The 17,247-nt window shown below is 41.0% G+C and overlaps 1 long non-coding RNA gene across 6 annotated transcripts in view; it reads right to left on the bottom strand.

Moving 5' to 3' along the window:
- Nucleotides 1–17,247, bottom strand: part of LOC101413383 (uncharacterized) — a 159,405-nt gene that overhangs the window by 38,720 nt on the left and 103,438 nt on the right. For 5 of the 6 annotated variants that reach the window (XR_011648166.1, XR_011648165.1, XR_011648164.1 and 2 more), the window contains one exon: nucleotides 16,209–16,304. This is a non-coding gene — a long non-coding RNA (uncharacterized lncRNA). Of the gene's footprint in view, nucleotides 1–13,642; nucleotides 13,931–16,208; nucleotides 16,305–17,247 lie in introns of all 6 variants that reach the window. The other variant, XR_011648163.1, reaches the window with a different exon arrangement.

Here is a 17,247-nt window from a genome sequence, read left to right on the forward strand (position 1 = left end):
TCTTTAAATTTCAAAGCTTCTCTTTTTATTTCCACATAAAAATAAATTGTAATCTTTATATTTTCTTTTTGATTTTTCTTTGATTTTCTTTTTCAGGCATTAGAATCATTCATATATTAGATGTCTTCTGTAGACCTTTACTTTTGTCAAATTTCTCAAATACTAATGTTTACCTTGAATAATTTTTATCTCAGATCTTCTAAATAATTTCTTCTTTATCACCTTCAGGTCTTCCTAAGGTATTATTTCTTGCTGCGCTTCTCCTAGTTTACATTTCATTTCTGAAGTGATTTTTCCATTTTGTTCTAAAACTTGCCAGACTTTTGTACCTTCATTTTTGAGTTTTCTACTTCTGATTAAGGAAGAACGAATGGTGCCTGAGAAAAGTTAGGAATATAATGCTGTTGGAATGGAGTCAGCAGGTGGGAACAAGGACCTGACAAAAGGGGGGTGGGGCACAGACTGGGGAGGGTTGTGTTGGACAGTGTTAAGAACTCTAGGTTTCACTGAATGATCCAGGTATGGACAGCAAAGAGTAAAGGGGGTCATGATCTGATTTGGTTTTTAACACTACCTTTCTGTTGGATGAGTATAGACTACAGGAAAAACAGGGCACCTGAGACAGCAGGAAGAAGGATATTGCAGGGTTCAGGTGAGAGTCAACTGGGTGGCTTGGAACAGGGTGGTACCAGTGGAAGGTACCACAAAGTCAGGTTTCACACATATTTGAAATAATTAATGCTGGACACAATCTGTGTTATACATGTGAGAAAGAGTCAGAGGAATTAAAGGAGTTCCAGTCCATACTAAAGAAGAATTTGGGCATTTCCTATAAATATTTGATTTTTCAGTGAAGCAAACAGGTCCCTGACAGAGAGGGCATAGATTGAGATCAACAACAACAAAAATCAACAGCTCCCCATACAATAATACTTTTAACACACAGCCTTTCAACTGACTGGAGAGATGTTCAGCACAGGAGTAGTGGCAGATGACTCTGCTGCCATTATCTCAGAGATCACTCAGGGGAGTGTGAGACAGTGCTGCTGTGGGTAGTCCCAGCCATGTGGTTCACTGGAATGCTTGGACGCTTCTGCTTGGACAGGGGCTTTTCAGTGCTGTGAAAAAACTTGTCCCAAAAATCTTAATGTACCTTCCATGCTTTGTGTAAAGTTCTGTGTTTTGGGGTTTATGATGGAGTATTCGATTACCATATTTGCAAGCACACAGCACTACTGAGATTCACATATTGGACAAAAAGTAACTTTTTTACTTAAGAAATTTTCTAAAATTTTACCGGAACCCAGCACCCAAGAAGTTCTCTCGTGGCCCCTTCTAGTCCAGAAGCTCACATCCCTAAGGGTCATCACTGTCCTGTCTGTTCATAACATCAATTAATCTCAACTGGTTTTGTGCTCCAAGAAATGAAATCGTGATTCCTTTGTACTTTGCTGCTTTTGCTTTACTTTTTGTAATATTCACCATATAGGTGTATGTACTTAAGGATCATTCGTACTTACAGAGAAAAAGCTTACAATTGTTGAAACATGCTAGAATTTATACCTTCCACAGTTGATAAGTGTTTGGATAGTTTATCAGTTTGGGAAATTATGAATAATGCTGTCATGTACACTCCTGGAAATGTGTATTCCTGGAACTGTGCAAGCATTTCTACTGGGTATTTTCATACAGAGGAATCAACAGGTCATGGGAGATGCTTAAGTTCACCTTTGGTGAATACTGACCAAGAGTTTTCCAAATGGAATGCACACCTTATGCTCACACCAACCATGCAAGAGAGTTTAGTTCAACCCCATCCTCACCAATAATTGGTATCTTCTGACTTTCACTTTGGCCATTTTGGTGGATGTGTAAAAAGCACAAAGGAAGTGCAGAGATTCTAGTCAGTTCACAGATGCTGACAGTTGGGAAGTACCAAAGCATCACTTCATCAACCCCTGCCAGCACTTGGGTCACTCCTCAGAATTTACATAAAGCATAAGAACCAGGAAGATATTTTAGTGGTATTTGATAGCATTATGAAGAGCTTTAGAAATATCAAATACTCTGAGCCACACACCTGAGAGACAGTGACAAGGAAGAACTCAAAAGACCACTTTATTTTTAGCTTGGTGTTCATCATCCTTGTTGTAATTTCCTTGCCAGCTGGTATATGGAAGTAAAAACGTATTTCTCTATATATGCACTGTTCTCGATTGGGAAGGGCTTCTCATTCCTAGACAAGTCTAATTAAATTTCCTTTTCCCAAAAGAGTTTGTGCCAATTTTATTGTGAATGTTTTGGGTTTTGCCTACTATTGTCTCTTGCTTTTCTCTTTTCCCTCTTCATATTTTACTTAAAAATTTAGAACGTTATAATAATAAATAGTTACTGTGCTCCTCCATTCTTTTCTTTTTAGTTTTTCCAATTAATTCTGGGGCCCTTTGATAATTCTCCATTCAGTAAATATTATCTCACTTTTCATCCATCTCATATCCTAGTTTTCAGGAGTGTAATATGGTAACACATTGGTCAGGTTCCTTCTTACATCTTTCAAAATCACCCCCTCAGAATCTACATAATCTCCTTCCTCACCCCCTACAAAACACATTGGGAGGAAACATTCTACATTGCAGATAGTGCCACCATTGGAAATTGGTTCTCCTGATGCTTCATTCAGGCCCAAAGCTAAGCTGTGGCCACGTACATGATTTGGCAACTGTCTCAGGTTTGAAGCACTTAAACTTAAGAAAATAAATGATACAAGATGGTCTTCTTTCACAGATGGCAGAACACAGATGTTACAACAGACAATGACCCTCTATGTAGTAAAACTCATTCGGTCTGTTTCTGTTGAGAACAGGTCAGACAACTGGTTCACTCGAGAACAATCCTGCCCCTTTCTATGGAAGTGGCTCCAGAAAACGGACTCAGGCAGTCACCAACAGAACTTTTTGATACCAGGGAGTGATCCATTCAAAACTGGGTGTGGGTTAAAATGGAGTGGCTGTTTTCAGACAAAGCAGCTGTGCCTCGTGGAAACAGCACTGGTCTGAAAGCTCCAACGCATGTATTGAATCCAGTTCTGAGACTTCCTAAGCTGAGAGATTTCAGGCAAGACCTTTGATTTCCAATATGAGACTGCAGTAATCACTGAGTCCCTACTCTCTCAAACGCTTTTGGCATTTGAATGGATATGTCTCCCACAGATAGGACACTCCTACCTCTTCCCTCATTGCCAAACTTGTTTTATTACAGTGGCCTCTGAATTAACCCTCTCACCATCTTCAAAGCTTGGAGTGCTAGGGCTGGCTCCTTTTCTGCACATAGCTCCTGGTGTAGGTACATGCCACACCCAGTTGAGAGGTATCTGAGTAAGGAGACACCTCTAGGTATAGCTGGGGGATACCTACTCCACATTTCACCAACTGAGGCCTAAAATTGCACTTAAGATAACGTTACCAAGAATAGAAAATGCCATTGTCATGTGGAAATTCTCTCAGCACTTATTATGGCAGCCATGGTTTCTGTGGGGTAGGGGTAAGAAACACCTTGTAAAATGAAGAAAGAATCAAGAGCTCTTCCTGAATCAAAGCCCAACACAACCTCAGGCCCCTTTCACATGTCCTTTGAATAGGATGAATTGATTCATTGATCAATCAATTGATGGGAGATGGTGGTAGTGTAGAATTGATCAGTCCTCCAATGTTCCCATACCAGAGAGCAATGTGATTGGTGGAAGGTGACAAGGAGAAAGGAAATGAGCAGTCATTAGAAAAAAAAGGCAGGGAAGAGATGAGGGAAGGAAGAAATGTTTCAATAGTCTCACCTTCACTCCACTGATAAGGCAGGGATTCCCCTCTAGGGTTTGGGGGAGGGCCAAACACACAACACCTGCCACTGAGAGATGAGATCAACAGCGGATGGGTAATCATACATACACAACAACCTGTAGAACGGAACACAGGATGCCATGCAGGGTCACACTAGTGTTGCACTTGAGATCACATGGCACACAAGGAGTGGCTGTGGGAGGCAGGCTTTGTGAAAGGGAGCAAAAGGATGAGATGACTCCTGGTTCTTGGCATGAAGATGGGATTGATTTGTTTGAGTGATTATGGAGGCTGAGATGGACCTAAAGCCTGCTCCTGAGGGGTGAGCAGGAATTGTACCTGGTGCCCATGAAAAGGAGGATCACTTGGTTAGGAGACTTATATGAGAGCAGAACAGGGAGGTGAACTTTTAGTTAGGACATTCAAGGCCCTCCAGGTGTTCCCCAATGTCAAGGCAAATGTAATATCGGGCCATCTACCAAACAATGCCAGGAAAGAAAGACATGGAGACAGTGACTGTCTTCTTAAAGAACAAGACACAGGCATACATCCTTGGCCACAGTTAAAATATTGGAGGGCTGGAAAAGGGATGCTGGAACTCCTAGACCCATTAATTGCAGTGATGAATTGACTGAGATCCTGGAAGAGAAGTATAGCGGTGAGGACAGAATTGGACCCTGGGGTCAGGCTACATCATGCAATGAACATCAGGAGCCCAAGGTCTCCCTCAACCCTAATTCTATCCCCACTGTCCCCAAAGCTTCCCCATCCCTTCTGCTGCTCTGGCCCATGCACAAGTCAACGTCTCAGAATAAGCGGATTCCAAACAAGAGAAAGCAGCCATTTCTTCTCTCTTTCTCTTTTTTGTTTGAGGAACCATGATGGGGCATTGATTTCTGGACCTCATATTTGTGAAGTCAGGACTGAAATACTGAGCCACACTGGCTCCCCATGTTGGTTATTTCATTTGTTGTTGGTTTTTGTTGTTGTTTTTAGGAGGCACCAGGAACCAAACCTGGTACCTCCCACATCCAAATGTTTGAGCCACATCCACTCCCATCTCTCACTAAAGTTTCTCTCTTTATTATTCATAAGCATTTTCCCATTCCACCTTTCCGTCTTTTCATCGTTCTCAACCTTAAAGACCTGGTCTCTTACACACAGAGAAGAGTATAACAACGTCAATGTGTATAAAACTTTTCTGTGGAAGTGTGAGGGTTCAATGCTGACAGATGGCCCAAATGGCCCTTCAGAGGGGCTGACTATTCTGATGCCCATTCAAGTAGGGCAACTGTCACCACAGCGTGCTGGGAACTGTCTGTCCACTCTGTGGAGAAAGGAAGGGCCTCATTCCCTGGACATCACCTACTTCAGGCCACAAAGCAGGGTCTGGCAATTCAAGATCTCACCTCAACTCTTCCATATCCTGTCCCCTCATCTTCCTTCCCAGGCTCTATCTGGTCTCCATTTCCCAGCTGCCTGCATGATGCAGCCCCCTAGCTCACTCTCTGACCTTACTCTCTTGGTCTTCAGGAACACCACGCCTAATGCCATTTGGGACCACCACCTGGTCCATGTGGCATCCACACTGCAGCCTCATCCTTCAACACCTTCAGTGTCCACATGTTGAAGTGATGCACTGCATCAATTTTAATAATTTGTGTTTTCATAGAAATTAACAATTTCATCTATGTTTCCAAGGATGTGGCATCAAGATATTTACCTAAATCTCACAGAATTACTAAAAATATATATTATGCCTAATTTTAGCCTCTTTTATTTTGAATGTGATTTATTGATGCCTTTTCCTCTTGATCATCTTGCTGGAGACCTCTGTAGTCATTAGTTCTTTTAGGACCCATTAATTTTCCTTAGTTTCTTCATTTTATTTTCTGGGTAATCACTGCTTTGATTGAGTTTGTTTTTTGTTTCTTTTTTACAGCTGTATTAAGGTGTAATTTACATACCATATATTCACCCATTGAAAATGGACATTTCAACATTTGAGTATATTTATTACATTGATTAATTTTCACCACTTTCTTGTTTTGGAACATCTCTAGCATGGTATTTTCAAGGCACCAAAATGTTTCATTATAATGATGTTCAATAGTTTATCTTTTAATTTATGTCTTGTGCTTTTGGAATCACATCTAAGACTCTTTGGATAACTCAAGGTCACAAGGATTTTTGCCAGTATTTTAATCTAGATGCTTTATCATTTTAGGTCTATGATTCATTAAAATAAAGACAAGCCACATACTGGAAGAAAATATTTGCAAATATGTCAGAAAGCCGACTTGTATTCAAAATTTAAAAAGTACTCTTATCACTAAATAAGAAGACAACACTTAAAAATGAGAAAACATGTGAATAGACATTCGCTAAAGTAGAAACGCTCAATACTTTTCATCTCTAGGGAAATACAAATTAAAATCTGCTATGAGCTACCACTATACACACACTAGAATGGCTATAATCAAGAGGGATAATAGCAAGTGTTAAAGAAGATAGGGAAGATTAGAGATTGCGGCAAGATGGTGGCTGAGTGAACTTGCCTGGTAATGTCTCTGCAGGGGGCGGCTGGGCAGCATTGAAGGCTCTTTGGGACCGGGCTGTTTTGGGGATTTTTGCTGGTTGGAAGGTGTCTGGACTTCGATTTGGTGGGAAGGTAACAGAGAGGATACGTCTATAATATATAAACGGAGGTCCCAGCTCGGCGCGGAAAGTTCCCTCCTTGGGTGGGCAGAGCCGCGGTATCGGTCGCTGCTGCAGCTCGGGGAGCCGCCGCGGCCAGGGGTTTTTTTTTTTTTTCCTTTTTTTGGAGGCTCTGCAGTGCTGAGGAATTTGCGGGTACTAGGTGGACTGGTGAGGGGTTGATGGGACAGGACTCCTTGCAGATCGATTTGGGGAGACAGACGGTGTTTTGTTGTGAAGCGGGGGACGTTTTGGTTGCGGACAGGGATGGTAGCGCTTCCGCCTGGAGCCCCATCCCCACAGGTCCGGCTGCCGATCTGCAATGGAATTGGATTTTTGGCAATAAGGGGACACAATTGGGAGACTGTTGCAGGGTCCAGTGAGGGAGGGGGACACGTCCGGAAGCCGATTGGGGAATATTTTGCGAAGTTTGGGACTTCCGGTTTTGGAGTCTGTTTTCGGCATTTCCAGCTTAAGCCCAGCCCACCCGGCGGGGCTTGGGATCTGGGTCATTGAACTGGCTGTGGTGTAGAGGCGCCCTCTAGTGGCCGTTGCGTGGGAGCACAGGGAGGGAGCTGTCCAAAGGCTGAAACCCTGAGGAGTAGGTGATTTGCAGGGTTCAGACATTAAATATAGAGTTTGCGGATCTGGCTTCCCTCATGGGGCTGGCACCCAGCTACAGGGATCCCTGAGGGCTGTGTTGCACTGCGGGGCTCCTAAGCTTCCTGTTGACCAGATTTGAGGTTGCCAGGTCTGGGTCCCCTGGACTCTGGTGGTCCACACCCCAGACTCACACCTCTTGAGTCTTCAGTGTCTCAGACTTGCCACCCCTGAATCCATCACGCCCTGGGGTCTACCTGGGGTCCTTGAGTGCCCTGGGCCTTAACGTTTGCATTTTATCTTTATTGGTTCATATTGTTTTGTTATTATTTTCATTTTATCTTATTTTTTACTCTTTTTGATGCCCTGATTGCTAATATTGCATTATCCCCTAGTTTTTTCTCCTAGCGTGTCCACCAAAGTCCTTTCTTTATACAGTTATTTAGGGGTTTTTTTCGTTGTTGTTTTAGATAGTGTTGCAATTGTGGCTCGTGTATACCTGTATTTCTCTTCCCCTTACCTGTTCCCCACCGTTTGCCCACCCTCTTTTTCTTTCTTTCTTTCTTCTCGTCTTTCTTTTTTTCTTTATTATTATTAGTTTTTCTTTTTCGGTTTTCTCTCTCCCTCTTGTCCCTCATTTTCCACTTATTTTATTTTAATTCAAGTATACAATAGGTGCTACAGGAACACCTCACATTTGCTGGGTTTTCCCATCCTCCACTGCCTCATTTCTGTGTGAACTGATTTAGGCTACGTACACTATCCCCCTTCCCCTGCATCTTGATATCCGCTATCATCTACTGTCTCTCCTATATTCCACCCCCCGTTCTTTGATCCACAAAGTGTCTAACTCTTAATTTTTAATACCTTTGTTTTGTTTTCTGTCTGGTATCCACTCTTGAAACTGTTACCTTTCTTTTCTTTTTCCCTCTCTCACGAAAACAATAGCTTTGTAGCTCATACCATATTCCTCCCATATTCAGTAATCTACCTCATAATAGGTACTCTACCTACAGCTATAACTCTGCACAATCTACATGAATCTAACCTCCATCCTCCCAGATCTCATATTCTTGCTGTGTTAATATATATCACCAATACTACTCTACACTTTTTCCTTGCTTACACAATTGCCTTTCCCCGGCACTAATACTGTCCTTTAAAGTGAACTTAACCAGCAACAAGAAATTAGAATAAGAAGAACAAAGTGACAAAAAGAAGATATAACAGTTACACAAAAATAACAGCTAATTAATCTCCAAGACTAGACAAAGAAGCTAAGGAACTCATTAAACCCGTCAAGATAAAAGGATGACCAGAAAGCAACAAAAATCGACAAACCAAATCAGTAATCAGGAAAACATGGCTGAATCCAATCAACAAACTAAAAATCAGGAAGGGGAGCAGAACTTCGCACAAGCAATGAAAGATCTCAGAACATTTATCACCAACAAATTTGATGAAGTAATGAAAGAGGTTAACAACATGAAGACAACACTGGGAGGGGAAATTGCAGACATACGCAAAAACATAACAGACATGATGGGAATGAACACCACAGTTCAAGAAATCAAAAATACACTTGCAGCAAATATCAACAGACTAGAAGAGGCAGAGCAGAGAATTAGTGATGTGGAAGACAGTACATCAGAAATCAAACAGATAGAAGGGGTCGATAAAAAGATAGAAAAAATCCAGCTAGGATTTAGGGACCTGAATGACAATGCAAAACGCTCAAACATACGTATTATAGGCATTCCAGAAGGTGAAGAGAAGGGAAAGGGGTCAGAAGGAGTGTTGCAGGAAATAATGGCTGAAAACTTCCCAAATCTACTGAAAGAGACAGACGTACATATCCAAGAAGCACAGGGGACTCCACTGGTCATAAACCCCAACAGGCCCACCCCAAGACATATACTCGTCAAATTATCCAATGCTCAACACAAAGAGAAAATCCTAAAAGCAGCAAGAGAAAAGAAAACCACCATATACAAGGGAAGCTCCATAAGATTAAGTGCTGATTTCTCATCTGAAACCATGGAGGCAAGGAGGCAGTGGTATGATATAGTCAAGGTACTAAAGGAAAAAAATTTCCAACCAAGAATACTATATCCAGCTAAACTAACATTCAAACATGATGGAGAGTTCAAAATATTTGCAGATAAACAGAAACTGAAAGAGTATACCAACAAGAAACCTCCCCTTCAAGAAGTTCTAAAGGGAGTTCTGCAGGAAGAAAGGAAAAAACAGGACAGGCAGAGTTGGAGGAGAGTATAAGAGCAACAAAAAAAGACAAACTAGACGGGGAAAAAAATACAAACAAAATATGACAAACACAAATCCAATAAAAATATGGCTAACACAAATAATTCCTTGAAAGTAATAACACTGAATGTCAACGGATTAAACTCACCTATCAAAAGATTCAGACTGGGACATTGGATAAGGAAATATGACCCATCTGTATGCTGTCTACAAGAGACACATCTTAGACCCAGAGACGCATGGAGATTGAAAGTGAATGGCTGGAAAACAATCATACAAGCAAACAATAACCAAAAAAAAGGCAGGAGTAGCTATATTAATATCAGACAAAATAGACTTTAAATGTGAAACAATTGTGAGAGACAAAGAAGGATACTACATTTTAGTGAAAGGGAAAATCTGTCAAGAAGATCGAACAATCATAAATATTTATGCTCCTAACAAGGGTGCCTCTAAGTACGTGAGACAAACGCTGGAAAAACTAAGTGAAACAATAGATGCATCTACAGTCATAGTGGGGGATTTTAATACACCACTATCTACCTTGGACAGAACATCTCAAAAGAGAACCACTAAAGAAACAAAACATTGGAACAGTATATTAGAGGAGCTGGAACTAATAGACATATATAGATCATTACACCCAAACACAGCAGGATATACATTCTTCTCAAGCGCACATGGATCATTCTCCAAGATAGACGATATGCTAGGCCACAAAGAAAGGCTGAATGAATTCAGAAAGATTGAAATCATACAAAACAATATCTCTGACCACAGTGGAGTCAAGCTGGAAATTTGCAAGGGACAGAGGCCCAGGTTTCACACCACGATTTGGAAATTAAACAGCACACTCTTAGAAAAACAGTGGGTCAAAGAGGAAATCTCAAAAGAAATCAATGACTACCTTGAAACAAATGATAATGATAACACAACATACCAAAATTGATGGGATACAGCAAAAGCAGTACTGAGAGGGAAATTTATAGCCATAAATTCATATATCAAAAAAGAAGAAAGAGCAAAAATTGAAGAATTAACTGCACATTTGAAGGAATTAGAAAAACAACAACAAAGTGACCCAGCAGGAAGAAAAAGGAAGGAAATAACAAAGATAAGAGCAGAACTAAATGAAATAGAAAATAAGAAAGCACTTGAAAAAATAAACAAGACCAAGAGCTGGTTTTTTGAGAAGATCAACAAAATTGACAAACCTTTAGCGAGACTAACAAAGAAAAAAAGAGAGAAGATGCAAATACACAAAATAAGAAATGAGAAAGGCGATATCACCACTGACCCCACAGAAATAAAGACTATCATAAGAGGATACTTTGAAAAACTATATTCCAACAAAAATGACAATTTAGAGGAAATGGACAAATTCCTAGAAACACATAAGCAACCCATATTGATGAAAGAAGAAATTGATGATCTTAACAAACCAATCACAAGCAGAGAGATAGAATCAGTCATTAAAAGTCTCCCAACTAAGAAGAGCCCAGGGCCAGACGGCTTCACAGGTGAATTCTACAAAACATTCCGGAAAGAACTAACACCAATCCTGCTGAAACTATTCCAACAAATAGAAACAGATGGAACATTGCCGAACTCCTTCTATGATGCCAACATTACCCTAGTACCAAAGCCAAACAAAGACACCACAAAAAAGGAAAATTACAGACCAATTTCTCTAATGAACCTAGATGCAAAAATACTTAACAAAATACTTGCTAATCGTATTCAACAACACATTAAACGAATTATACACCATGACCAAGTGGGATTTATTCCAGGTATGCAAGGATGGCTCAACATAAGAAAATCAATCAACGTGATACACCATATAAACAGACTGAAGGAAAAAAATCACATGGTTATATCTATAGATGCAGAAAAAGCATTTGACAAAATACAGCACCCTTTCTTGATAAAAACACTCCAAAAGATTGGAATACAAGGAAATTTTTTGAACATGATAAAGAGTATATACAAAAAACCTACAGCCAGCATTGTTTACAATGGAGAAATCCTAAAATCCTTCCCTCTAAACTCAGGAACAAGACAAGGATGCCCATTTAACATTGACATCCGCTCCTATTTAACATTGTCTTAGAAGTACTTGCTCGAGCACTGAGGCAAGAACCAGATATAAAAGGCATTCAAATTGGAAAGGAAGAAGTCAAAATTTCATTATTTGCAGATGACATGATCCTATACATAGAAAACCCTGAGAGATCTACAACAAAGCTTCTAGAACTCATAAATGAGTTTAGTAAAGTTGCAGGTTATAAGATCAATGCGCAAAAATCAGTAGCATTTCTGTACACCAATAATGAGCAAGATCAGGAGGAAATCAAGAAACAAATACCATTCACAATAGAAAATAAAAAAATCAAATACTTAGGAATAAATTTAACTAAAGAGGTAAAAAACTTATACACTGAGAACTATCCAAGACTGTTCAAGGAAATTAAAGAAGACCTAAATAAATGGAAGAATATTCCTTGTTCATGGATAGGAAGACTGAATATTATCAAGATGTCTATCCTACCAAAACTGATCTACACATTCAATGCAATCCCAATAAAAATCAACACAGCCTTCTTTAAGGAACTAGAAAAACTAACTATGAAATTTATTTGGAAAGGAAAGAGACCCCGAATAGCCAAAGACATACTGAAAAAGAAAAACGAAATTGGAGGAATCACACTACCTGACTTCAAAACATACTACAAAGCTACAGTAGTGAAAACAGCATGGTATTGGCATAAGGAGAGACACACAGACCAATGGAATCGGATTGAAAGCTCTGATATAGAACCTCACATATATAGCCATATAATATTCGATAAAGCCACCAAACCCTCTCAACTGGGAGAGAGTGGCCTATTCAACAAATGGTGCTTGGAGAACTGGATAGCCATATGTAGAAGAATGAAAGAGGATTACCATCTCACACCTTATACAAAGATCAACTCAAGATGGATCACAGACCTAAATATAAGAGCCAAGACCATAAAAACCTTGGAAAGCAGTGTAGGGAAACATCTACAGGACCTTGCAATAGGAAATGGCTTCATGAATATCACACCAAAAGCACGAGCAGCAAAAGAACTAATAGATAAACGGGACTTCCTCAAAATTAAAGCCTTCTGCACCTCAAAGGAGTTTGTTAAGAAAGTAAAAAGGGAGCCCACACAGTGGGAGAAAATATTTGGCAACCATATATCTGATAAGAAACTTATAACTTGCATATATAAAGAACTCATAGATCTTGAAAATAAAAAGATAAACAACCCATTTAAAAAATGGGAAAAAGATTTAAACAGACACTTCTCCAAAGAAGAAATACAAATGGCTAAAAAGCACATGAAAAAATGCTCCAAATCTCTAGCTATCAGGGAAATGCAAATCAAAACTACAATGAGATACCATCTTACTCCCATAAGATTGGCAGCTATGAAAAAAACAGAAGAATACAAATGCTGGAGAGGATGTGAAGAAAGGGGAACACTCATCCACTGCTGGTGGGAATGCAGAAGGATCCAACCATTCTGGAGGACAGTTTGGCGGTTTCTCAAAAAGCTAACCATAGATTTGCCATATGATCCAGCAATACCACTGCTGGGTATATACCCAGCAGAACTGAAAACAAGGACACAAACCGATATATGTACACCAATGTTCATAGCAGCATTGTTCACTATCGCCAAAAGTTGGAATCAACCCAAATGCCCATCAACAGATGAGTGGATCAATAAAATGTGGTATATACACACAATGGAATACTACGCGGCTGTAAGAACAAATACACTACAAACACACGTGATAACATGGATGAATCTTGAGAACCTTATGTTGAGTGAGGCAACCCAGGCATTGAAGGACAAATACTACATGACCTCAATGATATGAAATAAACACGCTGCCTCAGAGAGCTAGAGACTGAACGATAGGCTTACAGGAAATCGGGGGGTGGAGGAAGGATGTGAGCCGACGTCTGCAGGGGTGGAATTTATGATGAGCTGGTGGTAAGTATGAACACAAAGAAGAGATAAAATGGGGGCAAGGGGTTGCCTTTGGGTGGGGCTTTGCGGGTTTGAGGGGGGCTGGGGATGGGCGGATGGGTAATATTGCCCAAAAAGTGAGGGGAGGGAGGGGTAGCATACGAATACAGGAGAGTGTTAGGTGTTGGTTGAGAGTAAAATGCTGAGAAAATCGTATCAAAATATAATTAAGAGGGTTACCTGTTTAGGATGCTCGGAAGGGATGGTCCGATGCGGGACGGGCTCCTGGGGAATGTCTGAACGCTCATTTTGCCAGAGTGGGTGATACCATTGGGTAGAGACCCAAGTAGTGAGAGTGGGGGTGGACCCACATCCTGGGGAGGACTAATGCCATCAAATAGAGGGAACTGTATCTCTCGAGAGAAAGGGTGGCTCCCAGGGCATTGGGGCAGCTGAGCAATTTAGGACCTGAACACTGTTGAAAGTATCTCTGGACGTGGCTCCTCGGGAAACGGAGGTTGGCTGTCACTGTGGGCACCAAGAGGATGGGAAAACGGATGTTAAATGTGTGTAACCAAGGTAAATGTGGGGTAAGAGAGGAGTTTCGTGAGAGTACACAAGAATGGATATAAAATATGTAATATTACATCATAAACATATAGGGGACGACAGAATGATAATGTAAACCATAATGTAAAACATAGGATAACTAAAAATGTTAGAAAACTGCGTGTCCTAAAGTATGCACCACAATGTAAGCACAGATGTCACCTGGTTTGAAAACTATTGTCTCAGACTCTGTACATCACTTCAAGTAAATATGCTGTGAATAGGCTGTTAGAGTATCGCTGTGGAAGGGAAAAGGTTTGGTGGTGGATGTGTGGGAGTGCTGTATATTGCATACATGAATTGCTGTGGTCTAGGGCTCTTGTGAAGAGAAGTTCAATAATTAGGGGGGAAAAAAAAAAGGGAAAAGAAAAAGATAGGATGTAGAATTTTTCCAAGTCAACATGTATTCTATATCTAACCTTTAAACCCATCGCTATATCCCATTTTGCTAGTAAGAGATCCTGACATGATATTGGGGCTTCAATATTCAGGAAGTTCTGGATCCCAGAGTGGTCCAACAATGGCAGCGGAGGAATACTGGTATAGGATACTATTGACAGGGGATATATGGCTGACAGGGAGCTATACAGGGCATATGTCCAGGGTGCATGGTAATGTTTAATTGTTGGCAACAATTAAAAACTAAAGCTGGGGAGGTACTGGGTCCCTGGCTGGGGGTGCTGTGCCGTGGTCCCTAGGGGAGCAGCGGCAGTCCCCCAAGTACAGCAGCAAGGACCGAGAAGGAATGAGGGTCCAACAGTGAGCCCCTGATACTAATGACTATGCTTGTGAGCCTATATGCCTGAAATAAGAACAAGGCCTAGAGTAGCACTGTGCCTGGGAATTTCCTCCTGACAGCCTTCATGTTACTCAAATGTGGCCAGTCTCGAAGCCTAACTCAGCATCTAAATGCAATGCCTTCCCCCCAGCGTGGGACATGACACCCGGGGATGAGCCTCCCTGGCACCGAGGGATCACTATCAACTAACAACTGATAATGCAACTGGAAAATGACCTTGAATTGAAGGTTCGATGCGGATCAGTAGACTATCCCTGTCTACATACAATAATATGACTTTAAAATGCTGTCTGATCTAATGTAAGGGGGAAATAGAAAGGAGAAATGAGTTTATATGGCTATGAGTCTCTAAAAAAAAAAGAGTCTGGAGGCTGTCAGAAGGATTGCCCTTATGCACAACTGAGCAGAGTCTAAGAGACAGATAAAGTAGATACAATCCCCAGGTATTGGTTCCTTTGAGGGCTAAAGGGACCCACGGGTTCTATGGTCATGGCAGATAGGGTTCACTGCCATGTCAGATGGCCCTTCTTTGGAGCTGGTGTTTCTGCGTGATGAAACTGGACCCAGAGGGGATCTCTTTTCATAAGACTATCATGTTACTTTACTGGAATTGTAGTTGGTATTGGGGTTTCAGATATATTTAGGGGATTGAATCTTTTTACTGACAATATGATAACCAGGCCCTGAGCCTCAACAGACTCCAGCTCCTACAATCTGATTTATTGGACTCACCTCACTCAGCTAAGACGGAGTTGAAGAAGGACAACCACCACACCATGGAGCCTAGAGTGCCTACAACTGAAAGCAGGAGGATTGCATCCAGTAACCATGTGGAATCTGAGCCTCCTCTTGACATAGAGGTGCAATGGACACAACCAATCCAAGGACCTCAGAGAAAAGGTGGCATTGGAGTGGGAAAAGTGGACATGGTGGCTGATGGGTATGGGGAATGGCAGGAAGAGATGAGATGTGAAGGCGCCTTTGGGACTTGGAGTTGCCCTGGATGGTGCTTCAGGGGCAATCACCGGACATTGTTAATCCTCCCAGGGCTCACTGGATGGAATGGGGGAGAGTGTGGGCCATGATGTGGACCAATGACCATAAGGTGCAGAGATACCCAGAGATGTACTTACCAAATGCAATGGATGTGTCATGATGATGGGAGTGAGTGTTGCTGGGGGGGGGAGGGGTGCAGTGGGGGTGGTGGGGTCGAATGGGACCTCATATTTTTTTAATGTAATATTTTTATAAAATCAATAAAAAAAAAAAAACAAAAAACAAACAAACAAAAAAGAAGATAGGGAAAAACTGGAACCCTCAGAGATTTCTGGTGAGAATACAAAATGATGCTGCCACATTGGGAAACATTTTGTCAGTCTATCAGAAATATAAACTTACCAAAATTCTTGCTCATTCCACACTGAGAAATCTCTCCAAGATAGATAAAAACATGTCCATGCAATGAATTCTGTGGCAAGTTCACAGTAGCCAGAACTGGGGGAAAAAATACAAATACCCATCAAATGGTATGGGAAAGAAAAGGTAGTACATCCAAACCAGATTTACAGCTTTAATTATCTAAGTGCATTAAATTAATTTTCACAAAATAGACAAGTCAATTGGTATCTGAAAAAATGCCCAAGATTAAACATACTTATATTGTAAACAAAGGAAAAATTACATAATGGCAACCAGTCCTCCATGACTATTACACAATCACTGGAGTAGCCATATACATGGCAAAAAAGCATGATGACATATTTCAAGTAAATCATTTGACTTAAAAATATAAATTATTGAGAACTGGTGTTGTCACCAAAAATGGCATAGTAGGGGTAAGAAGATGTGGCTCAACCTGTTGGGCTCCCTTCTATCATGTTGAAGGCTCTGGGTTCACTTCCCAGTGCCTCCTTGTAAAGGCAAGCTGGCCCACACCCATGGAGAGCTGATGCCCCTGCCCATAGAGAGCTGGCACACCAAGATGATGCAGCAAAGGGAGACAAGCAGACACAGAAGAAAGCGCAGTGAATGGACACAGAGAGCAGACGGCAAGCATCAAGGGGGTGGGGATAAATTAATTAATAAAAAAAAGAGGACAAAACTTGCCTTTAAAAAAAAAAGGCATCGTAAGAAACCTTGAAACTCCTCTGCTAAAGCAATGATCAAGCTAAAACTACAGTCAGAATACCTTTTTCAGAGCTCGAGAATCTAACGAAAACTTAAAACAACCAAAAGAATCCATAATAAAGCAGCAGCTAACTTTCAGTAAGACAGTGTTGTGTCTTTTTAACATACCCACCTATCAACATCATGCCTCAACTCAGCAAAAGTCATGGAGACAGTGGCCCATATTCTGTGGAGGCTTGTTAATGCCACAGGAAGAAATATGGAGGTTGTCTCAAAGAAATGCAGTTGTGTGTTTTGACCTGTGTGGTGG

The sequence above is a fragment of the Dasypus novemcinctus genome (assembly GCF_030445035.2).
Source record: "Dasypus novemcinctus isolate mDasNov1 chromosome 19 unlocalized genomic scaffold, mDasNov1.1.hap2 SUPER_19_unloc_1, whole genome shotgun sequence".
NCBI classification, from domain to species: Eukaryota; Metazoa; Chordata; class Mammalia; order Cingulata; family Dasypodidae; genus Dasypus; species Dasypus novemcinctus.